Source organism: Pieris rapae, chromosome 22 (genome assembly GCF_905147795.1).
Source record: "Pieris rapae chromosome 22, ilPieRapa1.1, whole genome shotgun sequence".
In the NCBI taxonomy this organism is placed as follows: Eukaryota; Metazoa; Arthropoda; class Insecta; order Lepidoptera; family Pieridae; genus Pieris; species Pieris rapae.
The window spans coordinates 5,514,079-5,538,589 of NC_059530.1; positions in this window are offsets into that span (position 1 = coordinate 5,514,079).

Sequence of the window (24,511 nt, forward strand, 5' to 3'; positions counted from 1 at the left end):
TTTTACGGGCATCGAATATTTGTTGGTTATTGACAAAACTTAACAAATATATCACTTTGACACGTAATAGTGGAGATGGGATTTTATAAAATTTTGAAATAAATAAATAAATAAACTTTTTTGGTGCCAATAGACAGGTCTCTATATCGCTATTTTTATTGCTATTCAACTCTGCTACTAATAGCTTTGTCTTTGACCAGTGCAACTTGTATAAATGTATCAACAATACTGGTACGGGTATTAAATTAAATTGCAACTATTACGGCAGAATATTTAATGTGGCAACCCTGAGGGCTGCATCCCGGGGTACACCCCACTTGTCCCCCTTTCGAATATTAGTTTTAATTACTTTTTAAATAACGACTGCTTATTTTCCATTTTGCTTACGTTTTAAGTTAACAGAAACTTGCAAAGTTTGTTCTGGTTTGTAACATTTTTGGTTCAATAAAGAAAAATTATTAATTTCATTAAATTACTGTATAGTGTATACTTTGATACAAAAAAGAAATACAAAAACACATTTAAAAATAGGCCCAACTAAGTTATGTCACTAGCAACATTTTCAGTTAGCCCATTATTATATTCCCAAATGGGAATTTTGGGACATTTGGGACAGATTGCACCCGTTTCTTCAATCATTTTTATTTCATAGACAAGGTTGTTTTTGATCGAAATTCCACGTGTATAACCTCGACGCCTGTCGTTCTATTACTGAGCGTTTTTAAGGCAGTTTCAGCCGCTCATGTTCAATATGAAACCACCTTGTTGCTAATTAATGTATTTCCAAACCAATACAACTTAGAGTGTTTTAAGAATGGGATTCTTAAAAGGGTGGCGACACACTTGCGAACTCTCCGGTAATGTAAGTATTTATGGCCAGCGGTACCACTTAAAATCAGGCGAACCTCTGCAGCTCCGAACAAGTCCATAGTAAACACGGTAGAAGATGCCATTTATTGTTCATAATCATTATTTATGTAAAATAAAGGTTTATAATAGAAATAACGCAGGCTAATATTGCAGGCCAGCTTTAGCCTGCAATATTAGCCTGATTAATAATCGGGAAGGAAGATTACTGGATTGCCACACCAAATCATTTATCAATAATATTCACCAATGTCTACCTTACCTTCTGCAGTTAAGAGTTAACTGAATAAAACCGTAATTTATAACGCATATCTTTAAATTACCGTCAACATATTATATCATATAAAGGGCTAAGTATATTACATAACATCGGTCAGTACAGACGTGTGGGGAAATGGAAAAGGCATTAGCGGATATTATGTCAGCAGCCATCACATTGAGTGCTGTATTGTAAATAAATAGTTCTTTCTCGGCTCATGTTGCAAATACATTTATCGCAAGTTTACATGAGTTTGATGGAAAGTATATGGGATATTATGGCGGTTTTTGTTTAATTATTTTAACCAAAGACCTCATTTAAAACGAGTTTGCTTATAAATAATAGAAGAACCAGAAAAAGAATGATTTAGAACAGGCATGGGCAACCTGTGACATGTTGAGGGCCAAACTTTAGGATGCAAATACATTCGCGGGCTCCGTCTTAGTGCATTTTAAAGTAGTGATAATGCTTTTATATCTGATATAAGACATGAAATAATATGACAATGTTATTGATATAACAAAATGAAATTAAATAAAATGGCATATTCAGGTTTAATCGTTAAATTTGCAATTGTTACAAACTATAAAAGTTAAGTACACCGAAATCAGTGAGACACTTCAGATAGAATTTGGGAAACTAATCTTGGTATTTGGATTAATTCCATTGATACAAAGACGTAAAGAATTTTCCAAATATCGTCAGTCAGTCTTGTACGGTCTGTTGTAGATTCTAATGTAATATTTTTTTATGGGGTTTTTTCAAAATGTCTCGCGGGCCGGATTATATCTTAGAGCTGTCCGAATCCAGAAAAAACAAACCAAAAAGCATATATTTATTTAATGAGCGAAAACCTAACATAAAAAAACAAAGAAGAGATAAAAGTGAATTCGCTTCAAAAATCGAATATCATTAATTCAATCTATTAGATTTTACTGACTCCGTATAATTTTGTGTTATAGCGACAAAAACTGTGGGATTTTATTACTCTATCGGCTGCCCTGACTTTGCACTAGTACGTAATGCCAACCATCAAATTATCTGATTACCTCATTAGCATAATAAAGTTAGCAATTTCAGTATATGAAGACAATTACTAAGCACTCAGTAGTAGGTACAATGACAACATGTAGAGGTCTACTGTAACTCCCTTGCGATCTCAATCTTGGAATTGCCAAGTGAAAGCCAGTTCACACTGGCCACCAAGATTGTACACTAGATCGTGTTAACCCAGGACATGGGATAATGGAGAAGAGCAGTCGGACAATAGTTGGAGATCCCACTCTAGCCACGCTGAATTACAAACGAACCAATCTAAAAGAAATGTAGAAATGATTCATCAGTTAAGAAACAAATAAAAATCTTTTAGGGCAGCAATTTTTCACTGTTCGTTTATCTTCGTAAAACTCAAAAATGGCTGGTTCAATTTGGATAATAGTTATCCTGAAACATTAAGGGCAGTTCGGGGAAGTTTTAAACGATGGAAATGGATGGAAAATACTAAAGACATTTATTTAATTTTCCAATAAAATCTTTTAATAGCCGTGATATATTTGATGTCTTTTTATTGTCATATATATAGTGAGGTCAGATCTCTTTGGTGTGTTTTACATAGTAAAGATTTTTTGTTAAAAAGTATATTAAAATTATACGTACAGATGTCCGATTTTATTATATGGATAGATTTCATTTAACGATAAATTCAATTAAGCTCAATACAGCTGGTTTTTTCACCATCAAGTTTCGTTGCTGTCATAAAATTTTATTTGCTCATGCATTTTTATCGCATTACCAATATAAACGCATGTATCATATTTCCTCAATGGTATGGACATAAAAATGTATTGTTTTGATCGTTATATTTTTACATAGGACCCTTTATAGTTGATCAGGCAAGATCTGCAGCCGAGAGCTGAGTAAAAAGAGACTTTATTGTTAAATTGGCAGAATGAAAGTCAATTTGTGCACAGCCGGGGATCAAACCTACGACCTACGTATGAGAGTCGCACGCTGAAGCAACTAGGCCAACACTGCTCAAAAAAACATGATATCTAATAATATTAGAAATACTTGACATCTCTAATAATAACATTCATATTAAAACTACTCAATTTTTCAACTCATGATCTAGTACTAGGCATAACTACATAAAAGTGTAATAAGGCTGAATATTTTTGCGGAAATGAAGGTGTTTAATGCAAGCGCAGGCGCACGATTGCCGCGCTACATTAAAGAAAAAAACAAATGAGCATCTCGCTTCGTATTACCAGGCACGTCTAGCCCCTTGAATATTCACGCCGCATGTCAACATGTAATGTTTAAAACCAACGCACATACATATATGTATTTCGAACACAATATTACAAGTTCATAATTCGCCTTTCCCTTAATTATATAAAACATTTAATTAGCGATTTATTTCCTTCTCGTTATCTTGCAAAGCTGTTTATGTGACTTATTTGGAATTAAGTAATAAATTGAAAACAAAGTAATTGATATGATAACCGCTTATATGGTAGTTATTTTGTAAATAAATCGACTTTATGTATGTCAAATGTGTTTATTTCTGTTTTGTGCTTAATTACACTTATCAACGCGAATGATCTATACATTTACCTAAATCAAGGCCGTAGAAGGGGGCGAAAAGAACTGGCAAGAGACTCTCCTCCAATCTTTATACTATTTACTAAAATCTACTATCTATTTAGAGACATGAATAGTGTTCTCCAAGAACTCAAATACTTTGTACCTAGGGTACATATGCCACTGCAAAGGCATATCCATTAACTGAACAAATTAAGACTGAATGCCGTCTTCGACTGTCGACATCTTTATATGTTCGCAGGGAGTCCATAGAAGCGTATTGTGTTATGTTATGTATTAAATATTATTATTTTTTCGACGTTTTGATTTAGTGCTGTAAGAACTATGTATATTTTTGTGGATAAATAATAAAATTATATTAACCTTATTCATAAGAACTTCATACATATAACAATTCATTTAACTGTTAAGTCTTTCTCTGTTACATAGTATTTACGCTGTGGCGAAGAGAGACAAATGGGTACTTTTATATTGATGTTTTATGTTTTCAATCGAAATTGTTATGTTTTAACTACGATAGTTGATGATTAATCTTAGGATATAAATGTAAACTCGATTGAATTGGAATTAAATAACGTAACAAAAAATGTCTGAAGAAAATTGCAATTAGTTTTAGTTATTTAGTAATGGGAATTTTACGATGCTGGCAACACTACATCGTTGCAAGCTTAGAGGGTTATTACGGAAAGCAATCAATTCGCTACAAGTCGCTTAGTTTTATTACGTACTCAAAGTGTACCTTGATCTCGGATACTGGAGAAAGCTATCTTCGCCCAACAGGCACTACTTCTTACCAATCGCCTACAAGTAGATTGTTCCACTGCATCTTTCCAGCGACTTCTCGGCCTGAATAATATTGTATTATTATATTGCCCAACCGGGCAATTCGCTTATCTTAAAACAATTTACAAGAGGCAGACATGCAGGAGGCTCGTCTTATGTTAAGTGAATCCGCCGCCCATGGACACCCCCACTGCGAGAAGCAAGCGCTTTTCAGAATTGATATCCTCTTTTTTCTGTTCCCCCCTTTTATTTTTTTCCATGTATAAGTTCATCTTCTAATATAATTAATGTGTGTAATCGATCGAATGAATCGATTCTCGATGTTGGTTTTCTTTCTACCTCCAATTATTTAAAGAAATGGTATACTCCTCCCTCAAAGGCCGGCAACGCAACCACTAAAATAAGTATCGGCGGGCTGTGATGACTTTTTTGGGCATCCCGTAGGCATCTTAGCTTCCGAATAAAGAAAATATTTTAACTATTCTCTTATACAAGCTACTTGCGATAGTAATGCGATTAGACACCGCTCGCAGTAATAACACCGCGTCCCACTAACGTTTGCGCCTGATCGCTAGTTACACACAAATTAATTAACAGCCTCTGTATCATAATTAAAAGCGAGGAATAATAAATAAAGCCATTAGCGTCCGACAAAAGGAAATCACTGGAGCTCTAATTAATTATTATTTCCCTCGCGATTGTCAGCGCAAATTAGGTGGTGCGCTCATTAGTAATAATAAACATGATCTACTAATTAGGTAAACATATTTAATTAGAGTTTTACGAATTTAATTAATTTATATACCTTGATATTATCGGTTAGTTTTAATGAGGCTTTGAAAATTACTTCACTAATGAATTGTTACAATATTTACAAAAAATGCACAAGAAATATTAACAACGCATATTGCAAATTTTTTAACAGTCTTCGAACTAGTGTACGGAAGGTTCGTTAAAAATAATTTATTTGTTAACATATATCTCATACTTAATCTGCTATTTTACAAGTAGTTTTTTTCTTGTTATTTGTAAAATCTTAAATAGGAAGTATTAAATTATTGAATTGTTATCAATTTTACTTTCTATTTTTTTGTAACACATATGTCATGTATTTTAAAATATATAGCTTTTAACATATACTTTATATATGTGGTGAACTTAAATAAAATAAATACAAGGAACTCATTAACAAACCGATATTCATATTCCGCTTTCTCAACGTCTCACTAAAATTGACAATCATTTCAAAATGGCCGAAGTGTTAATTAATCGAGACAGCGGTGTAGGGTTGTACATTCGTTTTTTGAACCCGATCCTGTTATTCGGCTAACGAAGGTATCCCTTGATTATTAAAATGAAGTTTCACCCACGGGTGTTAATTGGGCCCCTGTAGACAATACTAATAAGGCTGTCCGCGCTTCTATCTGTCTAATTAAACGCGAAACTTGAGAGTACCCTCGTCGCTGAGGGCCTGTTTGCGAAGCCTGAACACACTGTAATAATAACAGCTAAGCGTGTTTGAGTGGATCTTTTTCGGATCTGTGTAAGCCCGCGTTTAATTAGCTATATTATGTGTCTGAGAGGCTAATTAAGCTAACACAGTAACTTGTCAATGTTTATAATTGCCAATTATTGGAGCGATATCCGGTGTTTGAACTTTGATTGCAACTATTATTCCCCAATTAATTGCATAAATGTAACAAACAGTGGCCAAATTTCATAATGGATTGTATCGTGACAGTTTTTAATTGATGGAATCTAAAACCGGAACCCAATAATGTATACACAATCTCAGAAAGAAAATAATCCCAGATTGTGGATTGCAGATTGTGACAGTCGATCTATCTATCTATCTGTATACCAATAACCAAACCCTACGAAGACAATCAACTTTTGGCGACAGTAAAAAAAAATAAGATATTGATTATTGACACAGTTGCACTGTCATTTTCATACAAAAGTCTATCTAGCTGGTATTGACAGAGGCCTATTACAATTATTCATCGTTTGATTATTATTAGCATACTTTTTACAACATTTTGGTAGACATCTTATGCCGAGATCTATAGAGCGCACTTACACTTTGCTCAGACTAAACTATCGAGTTAAGTCATATTTGGTATTTATAGAGCAAACTACGAATCTCTCGGAGTGTTGGCTTAGCTTAATCTCAAGTCCACGAAATCGACGACTTACCAAAAACTTTGACTATAAGCCTAACAAAAATAATGGCCCAAAATTTACTTTGCCATCATATCTTTTACTTGACTTTTTATTTTGTCGTATCTGCCCTATAGCAGTGACATATGTTGACAACAAAATTCAAACTAACTTCAACTCTCGCTTCAAATCTGTTATTTTCGTTTGGCTAAAAATATTAATATCTTAGATATTTAATCTTCTCTACCGTGTCACATACTGTAAGTATCTACACTATCTATAAATATCAATATGCTGTAAGATAAATACAAAGATCTTCATACACTTCATTCACTAATTAGGTATAAGCCCGCGGCAAAAATTTAATGGTTATCTTAGCCAATAAAAGACATTCCTAAATGTTTACTTATTAGACTGTTTACTTTTTTAGCTGGTACTGATCATGACAATAATAATGAAAGCTGGAGACCAAAGAGGGCAAGAGCGTCCACTATAGATGCCACATTTAAATATGTAAATCAGCCGGGAACAAGCCACAACTGGACTGAAGAAGCTGGGTTGACGGAAACCAGTGTTGAAGTCACCACTAAAAGTCAATCAGCAAGCAGAAAAAATAAACCTTCATTTGAGGACCTTAAAAATTGCTGTGGCAAGAGTTGGACAACAACAAAAGAAAATATGAGATAGAAATGGAACATTTAAAATTAAAAAATCAGTTAGAAATAGATTCTTCAACAAAAAAATAAATTATCATTAGAAGCTTTACAGTTAAAAAAAGAATCGGAAAATAAATGATTAAAATACAATAAGTTTTGTTTGATTTTCTTTATTACCAAAAACGTAGTTAAATTGGGCAATCACGGATTGCCGGAATGCTAGACCGGTAGGATATATTTCATTGTTTTTGTGTTCTTCAACTTCTGGTGTCTGATCAGCAAGATCGCCATCGTCATAAGCATCCCATCTCTCTATACCTATATTATGCAGTACAGCATAAGCAATATTTATATTACTGGTATTTGTCAATTTTGACCGTAGTCCTAGCTTCATTTTGGTTGTGTTCGTTCCGAACATATGCTTTTGGTATTCGGGGATTCATATCGGCTGCAGTTCCTACCCTTTCAATGTTTTCTATTAAAGATAGAACTCTCTTTCTATATTCTCCATTATGTCACTTTCGATAAAGCTAGGTCCAGGTCCAAGTCAAAGCCAGTCGTTGTTTTAAAGTATAATTAAACATTTGTAACAGCTCACACAAACAGAAACAGCAAAAGTGAAAAAGCGATTGAAAATTTTTAATTGTAAATACAAGTTGTCATAACAATGCGATCCGTTCTACATAACAAAAAATTATTGTCATCTCTGTAATTATGTCATTTAACTTTTAAATAATTTTTCTAAAGGTAAACTTGTAAAATTCTAGTTATTGCAATAATAAAATAAATAGATATCAATAAATGTGTACCGTTTTAGACGTTTAAATATTTGTTATTGTTATACTTTTTTAAAGAATAATAAAGAAGGTATTCCGTGAAATGAAACATCACTTTGTATTTTGTCATTTTCTGTCTTAGCTTGTGCTTAGCTTAATCTTACCGTTAAAATGTCTATAAATACCAAATCATAGTTTATGCTAAGTGTACACTAAGCTAAGTTTTTCGTTAGTAAAGTTTGAGCTAAGTCAAAGCGCGCTCTATAGATCTCGGCATTAGTCTATCTCAGATGGGCAAAATAGGTTATTGGGTTTGGGCGTAAGACTGTGTGTTATTCGGAGGATTTGACGTTTGAATTTTGACAGGACGGACAAGTCAATATCAAAATACATTTATTCAGTTGAAATACATGATCACTTTGAATAATCAACTCTACCGCCTGTTCGGAATTGCGAACAGCACACAAGGGGAAAGGAGGGAACCTCGGGCTAGTTTATTTTGGATCGTATTAAGTTATTTCCAATTCTTATATTATAATATAACCACCTAGCTGGTCATGACTCATGTCTCATTCTCATATCTTTTGCACACGAGTGTTTGTAAGCGACGGACGTGTGATCGTCGAGATTTTGCTCTGTGTGCTTTTGAATTTTAATAACTGAGTTATTTTATAAAGTGCGTATAATTGTGAAAATAACATACATTTATTTTTTAATTGATTCGTGATTATTGAATTTCATGATTGACTTTTATAATGCAACTGATCGCCGCTTCCACTCTCAAATTTCGAACAAGCCAAACGTAAACATTTGTAAATAAATATATCCTGCCCGTAATAAATATTTAATATTTTTTGGAACAGTATAATGAGTAGATGCTGTGACTTCTACAAGACACTCTTACAATCTAAAAAAATACGACACAGGCGGGCGGTATCCAACAGAGATTGCTTCAATTAAGCTTGCTTTGTTAATAAACCAATAGCTGTCAACGCTTAGGCCGCCTACACGCCAAAGTGATTTCTGTAGACTATTGATTCTAATTAACGATAGTATTTATTGGAACAAGTTAATTGATTTACTGAATGTTAATTGGGACACTTTAGAATACGTAAATTATGAGTTTTAATATGGTGTAATATTTTACAGTTCTTCGTCTCTAATCTTCGTACGAATGTCACATAAAAGTGACGTTTCAAATAATAATAAAGCTTATTTAAGTCACACATTTCCAAAAAACTTTCACTTTACATTTCGAGTATACTCTCTCGTTTTTTTCTCATTATCATAAGATTATAATTATTGGAACAACATAAATAAAAAATAAAAAAAATTATATTTTTGCGATTAAATTATTATATAATTAAGGATTTTTAACAGACAATATTTGAGCTCCATATAATTAATTAATAATAATAATTGTTTATATTACATATAATATAAACAATTATTTATATTATATGTAATATAAATAATTGTTTAAAAAAATTTGTTGTCTGTAAAATCGGTTTACTGACGATAGTTGAAATTACATTCCAAATTTATTTGTTCGATAGATATTTTGTAATGGAAATCACAATTGAATTGATCAAGTTACATTTATTTGTACGCATAAATACAATTATGTAATTTTTTTTGACGACGAACACTGCCGAACGCGAAGACTGATTGTGCCTCTTTGTCGCTCGTTCCGCGCTCTCGCTTGCACTTCAAGCCTTAAATGGAACGCCTCAGAACTAGGTAACGCCGCATGCGTAACATTTTTTGCCAGCCGGCTTCATTGCATTCAACACATCACATAACAAATCACATCCGGTCCATTCAATTAAAAGCCAGGCACAGACACACAGATACTAAAGACTCATCCCCCTCTCTGCGTTAAAAAGATTTTGTTCTCTCATCAATAAAAACTTCCCCTAGGAACATTGCACACTACTTAAGGTAGTTCATTAGATGGACGTTAACAACAAAACGTTATGCATATATCCTACCCTTTAATCAGCACACGTTTCATCTACCCTGTAATCCACCTGTCTGCTAATTAATACAGCTGAATAAACAAGTACGTACTCTTGCTCGCTATTCCGCATTTTGTTTCATACAATGAAACATGTATGAAGAGATTTTTAGTTTTTAAAAATGGATGTATTCAAATATCATTTTTTGCCTCTGTTGCTTACAGCGCATGTTACATACATTAGATTCGATGTTTCAAAACCATTTGAATTAGTGAACGAGTGGTAAGTGAAAAAATAGAACACAAGAACAATGTTTACCCTTTAATGTTCCTGCCAGGTCTCTACGCTCACATAGAACTTTTAATTTTCAGACTCCCAGAACCAACATTGGGTTCCGCGAGCCTCTTCACAGGATGTGTTCTTCTTTAGATTCTATCAAAAACATTGACTCTTTTTCGCACTCCACTACTGCTTTATTTAAAAATAAAATAAAACAACTGTTAATAATGTCTTAACTCTGCCATGTATATGTGTCGTTGTCATGTTTTGTTTTGTTTGTATCATATAGTATATAAGTGAAACCTATTGTGGATACATCTAATGTGTTTATTTTATGATTTATTTTTAACTTTATTTTTATTGTAAGCCGTATTAAATTTCCTTTTTAAGTAATCAGGTTAGAGTTAAATTACTTATAAGTATGTTGGGTTAGCGAAATGTGCCAGGTTCAGAAGAAGGGATCCATCTGCAAGTACTGGACTTACAAAACATTTTTGGTATCTACTTATATTTTGTAATTCGTTAAGTTAAAGCCACCTAACTTGTTCTCAATAAAAAACTTTAAAAGTGATTTTTTTAATTGACTACAATTTTTTTACCTGAATTAAACAAATGTCCCGTTTTGACTCAAAGAATAAATGGTCACTTTAAGTATGTGCAATTCGTTTCTTAGTGAAGAGACAATGTGTTAAAAAAGATATCATATATCAATAACGACGACATCAATAACGATGACGAAAAACACCAACACCTATTTGTTCCATATTTAAAAATTATGGACTTTTAAAGTCTATTAGTTACAGCAACTATTTCAATATAGATTGCGAAATATGACTTCCGTATGTCAAAAACAAGTATGTTTTAAGTACATAAACGACTGTCTGGACTTTGAATTATCGCCTAACTGTTCGTTAAAGGAATACTAATTACTGCTAAAATACTAAAACGGGTAATTAATGAACGAAATAAGATCAAAAAGAATCGAATGATACAGAGAAATCATTCGTGCGGGTAATTAAAGGCAAGCTAACATAATGAGAAGCCACTGTGCACACTAATTAGACACCAGTGCGCCAGAAACTATACAACCTAACTCTTCCAATTAACAATGGTTATATATGGATAGGGTTGCCAGTTTAAACTTGTACAGAGCATGGCGTATCTGACAACTGTTTTTGTATGCTCTACTGTACTGTTACGGCAGTGGGCCTATATATAAGACCTTTTTACTCACGGTAAGTAAGAAGCGAATGTAAATTCAAATTAATGGTTTTGAAAAACGATAAAGTCTTTATCCTTACATATGAAATTGGCGTTATGTATGGGAGGAACAAAAAGTAGATTTTTTTAATATTTAAACAAATGTACAATTGCTATGTATGCACTTTTGTCATATTATTAGGTAGTTCATTGATCTATTGACTACAACACAATTGAACGTATCAATAAAAGCTTTGAAAGTTTTGACTGCCGCATCAGAATTGATATTTTACCTTGCAAAAAGTTATCCTTTCTAAAGAAATTTTTATCTAATGGAGCAAGATCCGGAGAGTACGGTGGATGTGGACTTTCTTATTGAATTAGGCAGCAGTGTTTGTTCTAGCGTTTTCGTGAAGTAGCAGTGACCCATAGCGATTGACCAGCCTTGGTTGTTTAGCTGTTCGCTTTTCCATCATGGTTTGCAGCTGCTGACAATAGACATCTGCCGTGATCGTCTGGCCAGATTTCGGAAACTTATAGTGAACGAGCCCGCCGCTAGTCAAGTCAATTCGGAGTCAATTTTGGAATTTACAATGCGAAGCATACAAAGTACTGATGTGTCAAAGATTGGTGGAACTATGTTTGGGGAAGAGAAGAATAGAGAAAAAATATAAATGATCAAGTAGCAGATGTCACAATTAAAATAAACTGAAGTGGAAATGAGCCGTAATGGCAATACAGAAAAGTGGAGCAACAAAGTATGAAGCTGGTTTCCAAAGTATAATAAACGCAAATAAGGAAGACAATTTAGAAAGTGGATAGACCAGATTAAGGGAACAGGTGATACATGGCAAAGTGTGGCATAGTGCAGAGGATTGCCAGGCTTTGGAGGAGGCTTTTGCCAAAAAAGGGCGCACTGATATCTAGAAATGAATGAGAGGATAAAAATATAAATGTATTTAAATGTAGTATCGGAAATAGAAGGCTTTTATTATTAGATCAATTAGTTTAATTATTTATAGTTTGTATTTTTAAGTGTATAGTTGTTTTTGTATTACCTAACACTGTTTATTGTTCTACCTGATTTCGCTGGTCGTGTCCACATGTTTTAGGGACGACACCGCTTTTTATATTTTTGTATGTATGTTAATTTTGACATGTGTTTCTCCTAATTTTGTGATCCAAATAATAATTTTAAAAAAATTAAATGTAAACAAGCCTCCCCAAGTATTGTGCAAAACTACATACAATAAGTGTTTTTATATTATTTGATAAATTACATTAGATTCATGTAAATAACAAATTGATTAAGTAATATTTATTTAATGTATATTTAAACATTAGGTCCAAACAAATACATAAAAATATACCTAATAACTAACCTTAAAATTTAATAATTAAAAAAAAACAATTATGTGTGAAGGAAAATCGTATTATATAGTGATAGCGATCTCGTCACAATATGCAATTTCGAAGTAGTTCAATATCCGTAATGATGATTAAACCTTCGAACTAAACACAAAGTACAAAATTTAATTGAAGTATAGAAGGTCAAAAGTCAAAGTCAATTTTATTTCAATTAGGCAAATGATGTGATAGAAAATTACAAAATTACAAGTTAAAAATATTACTCCAGTTGAGCCTACCAAAAGGTTCATCTGGAAAAGAAGGGGCAAGAAATTACTCGCTGTTTTTAAATAGTTTTTACAATATTTTGTAAATATTGATGTAATATGTCATGACAAGAACAAAAAAATACTATACTAAAATAAAATACGCGCATGGTGTTAAAAACAATGCACCAGATAACTAAATTATTAGGTAGATATGTGCTCACATATTTACAAATATTGCAGCTATTAATTATACATTACTTTTTATATAAAAAAATAACTTTCAGTCAAACCGTGTGTGAGCTACGTCATAGTTGATTTTTTTAAGAAAAAAAATAGAAAAATTAAAACATTGATATACCTAAGTAGTAGGGATTCACGGGTTCTGCCTCACTCGCTGCCTCAGTCAACCTAACCCCCCGTGCCGGGTTCTGCCTCACTCGCTGCCTCAGTCAACCTAACCCCCCGTGCCGGGGACTGCCTCACTCGCTGCCTCAGTCAACCTAACCCCCCGTGTGTTTCTGGCTCAGCGGCAGTCCCCGCCTAAAAAAAAAAAAAAAAAAAAAAAGTTTGGTCTCTTTCCCCACTAAACAGACCGTGCTGAGTCGATAGCACTCACTCCCGAAGCGATATTTCTCTCTGTTTCGAAGTTAGGTTTTGCTATACGTTGCAAATTAATCGATTTACTAATCACCTCATAATAAGAATGTAACGTCTCGTCCAAATCCTCATTTACTAATCACCGAGTCAGTTTCGTATCCATAATTAGCAAATTACCATTACGCATACGCATTTACCTGCAAATGCACCAGGACAGATGGGAAAAGGATTTACTGAACATTAAAAATATGATTTCCGTGTTTTATGTGTTTATTTGCATTATGTTACAATACAACTTTACTAGTGTCATGTCATTTCTTGGCGAGTCATACGAAAAATTTCTGAGGTAATCTTCCAAGCTGAAACCCCAGAACTTGTAGTACAAATATACTACACAATACTCCCCACAAAAGGCAGAATAGATGTCCTGAACGCTAGCTGTATTATAGCGCCATACCCGACAATTTCTTCTTAAAAAATCCGCTATTACTCTAATAGGCTTACGTCCAAATGAATCAAAATATTCTCCAACTTTTTCGTGGTTGATATGAATAGCTACCCAATGAGATCCTGGTTGTGAGTCAGGATCGAGATTGCATATAATAAATGTGGGTAAGTGTACGTGCATTGGTAGGCGATTCGAGGGGTACACGCTATACTGGATGCTGGGATGTATTTTATGGAGACTCATTTGCAGGTTTAATGTATTCATTTTTATTCCAACGCGTTTGACCTTCTACTCTTATATATTGCACTAAATACAATTCCAATTCCTATCAATCATCCACCTCAACTAACATCTCGTTGTATTGTCATCCCAATATATGTGATATCTTATATGCATTTATTTAGAAAAGTAGGGAAACTATTAATGAGAAACCATATTTTTATTTATTATATTTCATTCCGTTTATTATTCTCAATTTAATCATAAGTACATAAAAGTCATTTCTTAACTACTATAATCCACACATACATTTCTGTTCTTATCTATTTCTATAATGTTTGAAAACTCTGCATAAACTACACAGTTAATTGTTTCAGTCAATGCGTTCTCGAATCTTACTTCCATTCTCACACTACCATGACGAATGAGATTCCAGTGAATATTAGAGTTAGCTGATAAGTCGGGGGTTAAATCAAAGGCTAGTAAACAGTATCCATCTGAGTATTGCTCCCTCGATATCCCATTACCTTCGTTAAGAAAATGTATACCGGTACCTGAGTACAGTGTGTGGTATGCGCTGGCAAATACATCGTTTGGGAATGATGGTTGTAATGATTTTGATGGTATTTGTTGACCGTCTATATATAAACTAAAGGAGCAAATACCGAAGTTTTCAAAGTTGAATGGGTTTTTATTATAACTACCATTGAAGGCGGTATTATTAACAAAACCAATGATACATCTCTTAGGAACCTGTCCTAAAAATATATTGTCCAGTGTCTTACCCTGCACACCAGATGGTATGGTCAGGACTTTCACTTCGCCTCTTGTTATAGGATATTTAGCTGTAGTAGTGGCAAGAACCTTTTGATGGGCTATTAGTATTGATGGATTAATTTTTGCTCTGCGTATTATTAAAGTTGCATCTGTGATACAGACTTTGTATTCTAAAATTATTACTAAGGCGAAGGGTGTTAACAAATGTGTCACAAAAAATTAACGTTAGACAATTATAAGTCATGTTTATTTAATAAATTTAATATTCAATTTTGTAAAATGTATCGATTTAAATCGTTAAAACATACAATTTTCACCCAAGAAATTAATAAAACATGTTTATCTTTTAATGATACCAAGCGACACATTCTACCAAATAATATAGATACGATACCACTGGGCCATTATAAACTCGTTAGCAATTCCAAGTAAAAAAAATAAAAGAAAAATGTGAACTAAATTATTAATAATATGTTTATGAAATTTAGTTGTAGATAATTTCATTACTCATTATTATTTATTTATGTGTTTTATAATATTTTGTAAGATAATGTTTTCATATTATTGTTTTATTTAGATATTACCTTATTTATATTTTAGAGTAACTTTAATGTATAAATAACATCTTTTAAAGAAAAATATTCAGTTTTATTTGGATACCCAAAGAAGAAAGAAGTATAAAAAAATGATTCATTTTATTCATCCTTTTGCTGCAATCATAGCAGGTCCAACAGGATGTGGAAAATCAAACTTTGTAGCACAATTCATTAAACATAGGGGTAGTGCATGTAATGAGTCTTTTTCTGAAATAACATGGTGTTATGATGAAATGCAGCCACTATATAATATACCTGGAGTGAATTATCATCAAGGGTTGCCTGATTTGCATATGTTCGATGGTAAAAATCCTCATTTAATAATAATAGATGATTTAATGAGAGAATCTGACGGTAGAGTTGTTGATATATTTACAAAAGGAAGTCACCATAGAAATTTAAGTGTTTTTTATATAACACAAAACTTATTTCATCAAGGAAGAGGACAACGTGACATTTCCCTTAATTCAAGTTACATCATTTATTTCAAAAATCCCCGTGATAAAACACAAATTAAATTTCTAGCCAGACAGGTTTCGCCTGAGAACACTAAATTTATCGAAGAATCATATGCAGATGCTACAAAAGTTGCTCACGGATATTTGATGATTGATTTAAAACAAAATACTGATGATACACACCGGATAAAATCAAACATTTTTGAAAACACTCACTATTGTACATTATATATCACCATGAAAGCATATAAATATCTTTGTAATCAACGATTTTGAGTCAGTTTTAAACTATGTATCATCGAGTAACAACACATAAAGATTTATTGTCAGCTCTACACACATTAAAACCAAGACATCGGAAGGTATTACTGAAAACCTGCAATAATCAAGAAATAAACTGTCTTTGTGAGTGTATTTATAACGTTTTGAAAGGAAAAGTACCATTGAAAGGAGCAGAGAAGTCTAAACTTAAAAACCTAAAAAATACCTTACGTAAGCTAGTAAGCAGAGGAAAAAGTTTTGAATATAGAAAAAATATATTAATTCAAAAAGGAGGTTCCTTTCTTCCAATAATATTAGGTACTGTTCTAAGTAGTCTTATAAGTTGTTTTACTAATAAACCACTATGAATACTAAAAAAATGCTGATTATTGAACACGATTTTGTTGATAAAATAACACATCAACAAAATGAAAATAAAGTTACACCACGAAGTCGATTAGACAGTGAAATGGAAAAAATAATGTCAAGCAAATTAGGAGATCGTGAGAAATGGGCCCTTTACCAACAAATTTTACAAAGATACCTTCATTTTTCTATGGTAGAACGTCAACCTCAAGAAATAATATTTACTGAAAAAACAGTAAATAATAAAACTTATGAAGATGGTAAAATTAATTTCACTGATAACGAAAATGAAAATGAAAATGAAAAAGTGGTAGGTGGTGAACAACCGTCGTTGGGTAAAGACGTCTCGTTTCAGTTGTCAACACAGGACATATTAAATTTGATTCCGAAAACTTATATAAAGAAAGGAGAATTATTGATGGAATCCATTCAAAACCATAGTGATAAATTACAATGGAATAAATATGGTACAGTGGTAATTAGTGGAAAAGAAATTCCTGGAAGTAATATTATTGATTTAGTAAATGATGCATTAAGACCCTCAAAGAAAGCAGATCCCATCGGTTGGGAAACATTCTCAAAATTTTTAAATGATATAAATATACCACTGACATACATTGGTAATCTCAAAAGACTTAAATATATTGGCAATCTTAAAAAACATCACACACTACCGATCCAAGAATCAAGCATCGATTACACTTCTCCGACTCAATCAAATCATAACAGTAAAATAAAAAACAAAATTGATTGGGATAAATGGACCCCATATTAAAGCTTCATCAAATATATTATGATATTTCACATCCTGCCGGTTACAGTAATGTGAATACATTAACAAAAGCGATGAATGGAAAACTTTCTAAAACAGATGTAGAGACGTGGTTGCAGTCTCAAGAAACATATACGTTACATAAGCCAGTTCGAAAAAGATTTCTGCGAAATAAGTACATTTTATCAAATTTTAATGAGTTGTGGCAAGCTGACTTGAGTGATTTAAGAACTTACAAACAGGATAATGATGGATATAAGTATATTTTATGTGTCATTGATGTTTTTAGCAAATATGCGTATGTTAGAGCAATAAAAAAGAAAGATTCTGTTACAATAAAACAGTGTTTTACTAGCATTTTTGATGAAGCTAAAACTGTTCCTAGACATATACAATCAGATAAAGGTACAGAATTTGTATCTAAAGATGTCCAAAGTTATTTAAAAAATAAAAATATAAATTATTATACTACAAATAATCCGGATATTAAAGCAAGTATAGTAGAAAGATTTCAGAGAACTTTAAAAATGAAAATGTGACGTTATTTTACATATAAAAATACACATCGCTATATAGATATCTTACAAGATTTAGTTAGTTCATATAATCACAGTGTGCATTCTAGTATAAAAATGAGACCATGTGATGTTAATAACCAAAACATTATGAAAGTTTGGAGGAATCTATATTTTGATGGAATTTCATGTAACTCAAATTTGAAAAAGTTACCCAAGTTTAAAGTCGGTGACCATGTAAGAATTACTAAACAAAAACATACATTTCAAAAAGGTTATGAAAGTAATTGGAGTGATGAAATATTTATTATAACTTCAGTTATAGATCGCTCACCATGTGTTGTATACACTTTGATGGATTTGGAAAATGAATCTATAACAGGCACATTTTATGAGAAAGAATTACAAAAAGTTACATTTTCCCCCACTTCTGATTATAAAATTGATAAAATCTTAAGGTATCGTAACTCTGGACTCAGAAAAGAAGCATTAGTCAAGTGGAAAGGGTACCCAAACAAATTTAATTCTTGGGTATTATTATCTTCTATCAAAACTTTACAATGAAGGAAAGTTTTTATTTAACTTTACTCAGCAATAGTTCCACACAATATTTTCCGGGAAATATGACTTCAAATTTTTCTACAAAACTACCTAAGCCCATTACATTAGAAGGAGAATGGATGGTAGGTATAGTTGAGTTCCAATATCCCTCTACTATGTTCTCCGTGCAAGAGCATGAAAATATTATGTACATAAGTAAAAAAACTACCATCAATAACGAAGAGACCACACTAATGTATAAGAACCATATACCGGCCACCAACTATGATAATATACAAAATATTCTTATAGCTTTAAATTCGAAAGAGAAAGTTAGTTTTCGCCAGGACACCGTGTCAAAGTTTGTCTCTGTTGCAGTAAAGGATCCATCAATAATTTCATTATCTCTATCACCTAATTTGAGTTTTCAACTTGGGTTTGAGCCAGATACCAATCTAGTAAATCAAAATATCAGTAAACGCCCTGCTAATCTACATTTAGGGTTACCATCACAATTATTTGTGTATTGTGATATTATAGAACCACAAATTGTTGGTGATGTCATGACACCCCTGTTGAGAATTATACCCTTAGATCCTGCTAAATACATATATGGTTCAAATAAAATGCATATATTTTCACCACCACATTATTTACCTGTTATGAGAAGAGAATTTGATGTTATTGAGGTAGATATAAGAACAACCACGGGAAATGCGGTACCATTTCAATACGGTACATCGTGTGTGAAACTTCATTTTAAAAAAATATAATCTTTATATCTTTTTTGAAATGTATACACCTCAAGATACTATTATATGTCCTTATGAACATTATTATTCGCAACAAGCTGGATCTGGTATTAATGTAATCTACAAAGGAGCCTTACATCAACGTGGTCATGGTATCGGCAGTTTTCTTGGGGGGTTATTTCGAAGTGTGCTACCTTTACTCACTAGTGGTGCTAAGGTGATTGGAAAAGAAGCACTTAACAGTGGTATTGGGCTTTTGTCAGATGTTGTAGCTAGTCGCCCCATTAAAGAATCAATTAAAAATCGTTTGAAAAGTGCTAGTTCTAACCTTAAACACAAAGTTGATACCAAAATTGATGAACTTATGACTGGATCGGGTGTTAATAAAAGACGAAAATATAGAAATGAGCTCATTCGAGTTTCACCTCTTAAGAAGAAAGACGCTTTAAGGAAAACAAGGAACAAAAATATTAATATTTCCAAAGATATATTTTCAAACTAATCATAATGTCATTTATTCATAATCATTCATGTGAGTGTGTTAAATCTGAATTGGACCTATTTGCTCTTCCTTCCACACAAACAAGTATCGAATATGGGCACTGGATACACTACAAACCAATTTCTTCATTAAGCGATGATGGACCCATCGAATTCCAAGTACCTGGTACAGGAGACGACTACATAGACCTTTCGCATACACTACTCCATCTCAAGGCTCAAATTAAAAATCAAGACGGTTCTGTAGTTAATGCAGCTAATGTAGTGGCACCAGTCAATAATTGGTTACATTCTTTATTTAACCAATTGGATGTTTACCTAAACCAAAAACTTGTGTCACCCCCAAATAATACTTATGCATATCGTGCTTTCATAGAAACTCTATTAAATTATTCATCATCTGCCAAAAAATCACATTTGACATGTGGTTTATGGTACGAGGATACAGCTGGTAAAATGAATGAAACTAATGAGGCAAATAAGGGCTTTTACAAAAGACAACAACTTTCAAAGGATGGTAAGGATGTCGAAATGATTGGGCATTTACATGGGGATATATTCAATCAAGATAAATTCCTCATTAACGGGGTCGAATTATCTATAAAATTAGTGAGATCGAGAGAAACATTTAACCTCATGTCACAGAATGCAGATAATAAGTACAAAGTCTGTATCACAGATGCAACTTTAATAATACGCAGAGCAAAAATTAATCCATCAATACTAATAGCCCATCAAAAGGTTCTTGCCACTACTACAGCTAAATATCCTATAACAAGAGGCGAAGTGAAAGTCCTGACCATACCATCTGGTGTGCAGGGTAAGACACTGGACAATATATTTTTAGGACAGGTTCCTAAGAGATGTATCATTGGTTTTGTTAATAATACCGCCTTCAATGGTAGTTATAATAAAAACCCATTCAACTTTGAAAACTTCGGTATTTGCTCCTTTAGTTTATATATAGACGGTCAACAAATACCATCAAAATCATTACAACCATCATTCCCAAACGATGTATTTGCCAGCGCATACCACACACTGTACTCAGGTACCGGTATACATTTTCTTAACGAAGGTAATGGGATATCGAGGGAGCAATACTCAGATGGATACTGTTTACTAGCCTTTGATTTAACCCCCGACTTATCAGCTAACTCTAATATTCACTGGAATCTCATTCGTCATGGTAGTGTGAGAATGGAAGTAAGATTCGAGAACGCATTGACTGAAACAATTAACTGTGTAGTTTATGCAGAGTTTTCAAACATTATAGAAATAGATAAGAACAGAAATGTATGTGTGGATTATAGTAGTTAAGAAATGACTTTTATGTACTTATGATTAAATTGAGAATAATAAACGGAATGAAATATAATAAATAAAAATATGGTTTCTCATTAATAGTTTCCCTACTTTTCTAAATAAATGCATATAAGATATCACATATATTGGGATGACAATACAACGAGATGTTAGTTGAGGTGGATGATTGATAGGAATTGGAATTGTATTTAGTGCAATATATAAGAGTAGAAGGTCAAACGCGTTGGAATAAAAATGAATACATTAAACCTGCAAATGAGTCTCCATAAAATACATCCCAGCATCCAGTATAGCGTGTACCCCTCGAATCGCCTACCAATGCACGTACACTTACCCACATTTATTATATGCAATCTCGATCCTGACTCACAACCAGGATCTCATTGGGTAGCTATTCATATCAACCACGAAAAAGTTGGAGAATATTTTGATTCATTTGGACGTAAGCCTATTAGAGTAATAGCGGATTTTTTAAGAAGAAATTGTCGGGTATGGCGCTATAATACAGCTAGCGTTCAGGACATCTATTCTGCCTTTTGTGGGGAGTATTGTGTAGTATATTTGTACTACAAGTTCTGGGGTTTCAGCTTGGAAGATTACCTCAGAAATTTTTCGTATGACTCGCCAAGAAATGACATGACACTAGTAAAGTTGTATTGTAACATAATGCAAATAAACACATAAAACACGGAAATCATATTTTTAATGTTCAGTAAATCCTTTTCCCATCTGTCCTGGTGCATTTGCAGGTAAATGCGTATGCGTAATGGTAATTTGCTAATTATGGATACGAAACTGACTCGGTGATTAGTAAATGAGGATTTGGACGAGACGTTACATTCTTATTATGAGGTGATTAGTAAATCGATTAATTTGCAACGTATAGCAAAACCTAACTTCGAAACAGAGAGAAATATCGCTTCGGGAGTGAGTGCTATCGACTCAGCACGGTCTGTTTAGTGGGGAAAGAGACCAAACTTTTTTTTTTTTTTTTTTTTTTTTAGGCGGGGACTGCCGCTGAGCCAGAAACACACGGGGGGTTAGGTTGACTGAGGCAGCGAGTGAGGCAGTCCCCGGCACGGGGGGTTAGGTTGACTGAGGCAGCGAGTGAGGCAGAACCCGGCACGGGGGGTTAGGTTGACTGAGGCAGCGAGTGAGGCAGAACCCGTGAATCCCTACTACTTACCTATATAAGTATATTAGCAACCAGTTGATTTTGTCTTTTTATTTTCCTATTGAGCGGGCCAAATATAGGGCCATCCTTATTAATTTAATGGCAGCCCTATTTAACAGAGAACTTTACTTTCACGAAATATGTGATTAACAGACCAATTTAATTTTAAACAATGCCCTAATTGAAAATTCTTTATATTTATTTTTATCGCGACAATTTATCTCTGCGAAAACAATTTGCTATCAACAATGTTAATTACGTTCTTGGCTCTCCCTTTTACATTATAACTGGTTTTTATTTAACCAGTTCATCCAATAAAATGTATCATAAATTCAATCAAACATGTAATTAACAACTACATTAATGAGGAGAATAAAAATCACATTTATTTATAAGTTCTAAATTCAAACTCAAAAAAAACTTTATTCATACGAGTATAGGGTACCAAGTATTCTGGATTATGAACGAGAACAGAAAACTACGAATATATGACATATTTGACATACAAATTTTACACACATACGCATCAGTTATACTAGAACATAAGCAGAATAGTAAGAGAAGAAAAAAAAAGCAACCATAAAGAAAATAAAATACTAAAACTAAATGGAAACTCAAACCTCATTAAGAGCCTGATATAATTCACGCACCGAAATACTAGATTTCAGATTTTAGTCTATTTTATATTTTAGATTTAATTTGGAAATTGTATGTTTCAGTGTTACTTATTTCGTATTCCGACAGATAGCATAAATTATATATGTCGCAGAAAAGTAGTTTAATCAAAGAGTTAACTGAATCTCTAGATAGTTAATTAAAAATCGAAATTTGCTAAATTTCCGTCAGACAAGTGACTGAACGAAACGTTTGACGAGTTTCCTAAACGCTTCTTGACAAAAATACTAACCTATTCTAAGCTAACCTAAGCATTTATTTGACTTATTTTTTATTAATTTTACTATAGTTTACTGCCACAATTACAACAACCAATTACACGAAACATATGGCATCATATATATAAAAAGGTAAAATATTTACTAAAAAAATCACAAAAATTATTGATGACATAATACCATATTCGGCTGTGCTGTGTCATTAAACACTTCTTGCACTTTACCTAAACGTAAGGATTAAAGGGTACAAAAAAACAGAAATACAAAGGTAATTCTGTGTTTTAGTTTTTTTCTTTACTAGGATTGACTGGAAGAGATCTTGTTAGTTAGTTTTAATGTTATAATAATAAATATAAAAGCACTTCAATTTCCATAACGTTTGTGGTTTCGGCAGTCCATCGAAATTCACATAAATGAATAAATCAAAATTATCATAATTTTTCATCACCCGAGATCGGTGATTATCTAAGTTCATCACCACTATTTAGTTCATACATTTTCACGTATTTCAATATAGATTTTATAAAGTCTTCTGTTAATTTAAATTTTGTGGCTTACAAAAGAATCCAAATTAGTTTTCGTACCTTCATAAATATAATTGCGAACCACTTATTGCCCATAAAAGGGAACGTGCGAACGTTCCTGTTGCAAAATTGGACAAAAGGAAACATCCCAGTATTCTGTAACTGGAGCTGGGCTTACAGATAAATTATTTATCAACTGTATAGCAATTTTCTTTATGACTCCTCAGACGAAACATAGCAATTTACTTGAAAGAGATGCGTGAAGCAAGGACGCTACAATTGGAAAAAGGTTTTAAGAGAAACAATTATTCAATAACTTTGTGTATGCTATGTATGTGTGTTTCTTTAACAAGCATGGTCGTAAACATATGCATAAGACTAATTATAACTTGGACCTGCAACAAGCACGTTTTAAATCATTATTATAATGGCTCTGTCTTTGTATGTATTCTTAATTGCAGTGTTCGTTTATGTACTAACTAAATAAATTTGCCTGCAATTCAAATAATTAGTTTGCGTTTGTATCGGTCGGTCTGTATATTTTTCAAAATTTGGAGGTCAATGAACTCAAAATAACTTTATAGATGAGTCCAAGTACACTTATGAACGTCATCAGAAAAGATGTTCAAATTTT